This window comes from Scyliorhinus torazame, chromosome 4 (assembly GCF_047496885.1).
Source record: "Scyliorhinus torazame isolate Kashiwa2021f chromosome 4, sScyTor2.1, whole genome shotgun sequence".
Taxonomy (NCBI): Eukaryota; Metazoa; Chordata; class Chondrichthyes; order Carcharhiniformes; family Scyliorhinidae; genus Scyliorhinus; species Scyliorhinus torazame.
In genome coordinates this window covers 290,211,531-290,212,454 of record NC_092710.1, presented here as the reverse complement: position 1 = coordinate 290,212,454, position 924 = coordinate 290,211,531, and the positions used below count along the sequence as shown (strand labels likewise).

At 54.8% G+C, this 924-nt stretch overlaps 1 non-coding gene across 1 annotated transcript; it reads right to left on the bottom strand.

The window, feature by feature from the left end:
- Window positions 1-365: 365 nt before the first annotated feature.
- Window positions 366-437, bottom strand: trnat-cgu (transfer RNA threonine (anticodon CGU)). The gene has a single exon. It is a non-coding gene; the product is annotated as a tRNA-Thr (tRNA).
- Between the last annotated feature and the right edge of the window lie 487 nt (window positions 438-924).

The following is a 924-nucleotide window of genomic DNA, read 5'->3' as shown; positions in this document are numbered from 1 at the left end:
GCAGAAGGAGGCCATTCGGCCCGTCGAGTCTGCACCGGCTCTTGGAAAGAGCACCCTACCAAAGGTGCACACCTCCACCCTATCCCCATAACCCAGTAACCCCACCCAACACTAAGGGCAATTTTGGACACTATGGGCAATTTAGCATGGCCAATCCACCTAACCTGCACAGCTTTGGACTGTGGCAGATAAACCGGAGCACCCGGAGGAAACCCACGCACACACAGGGAGGATGTGCAGACTCCGCACAGACAGTGACCCAAGCCGGAATCGAACCTGGGACCCTGGAGCTGTGAAGCATTTGTGCTATCCACAATGCTACCGTGCTGCCCCTAAAAGCATAGTAACAAGGAGCTGCTACACCGAGGCACGGACGGGATTCGAGCCCGCGATCTTTGGTTTACGAGACCAACGCCTTTCCTCTTGGCCACCGCACCGTGCGCATTGAGGTAGAGGAGGTGGTAAAAGGAATCAGGAGCATGCAGGCAGGGAAGGCCCCGGGACCAGATGGATTCCCGGTGGAATTTTATAGGAAATATGTGGACCTGCTGGCCCCAATGAACCTTCAATGAGGCTAAGGAAAGGGGGACACTACCCCCGACGATGTCGGAGGCGACGATATCGCTGATCCTGAAAAGAGACAAAGACCCGCTGCAGTGTGGGTCATACAGGCCTATCTCCCTCCTGAACGTAGGTGCCAAGTTATTGGCCAAAGTGATGGCGACAAGGATAGAGGACTGTGTCCCTGGGGTGGTGCATGGTGACCAAACAGGATTTGTTAAAGGGAGGCAATTGAATACCAATTTACGGAGGTTGTTGGGGGTGATGATGATGCCCCCACCGGAGGGAGAGGCGAAGATAGTGGTGGCTATGGATGCAGAGAAGGCATTTGATAGAGTGGAGTGGGACTACCTGTGGGAGGTA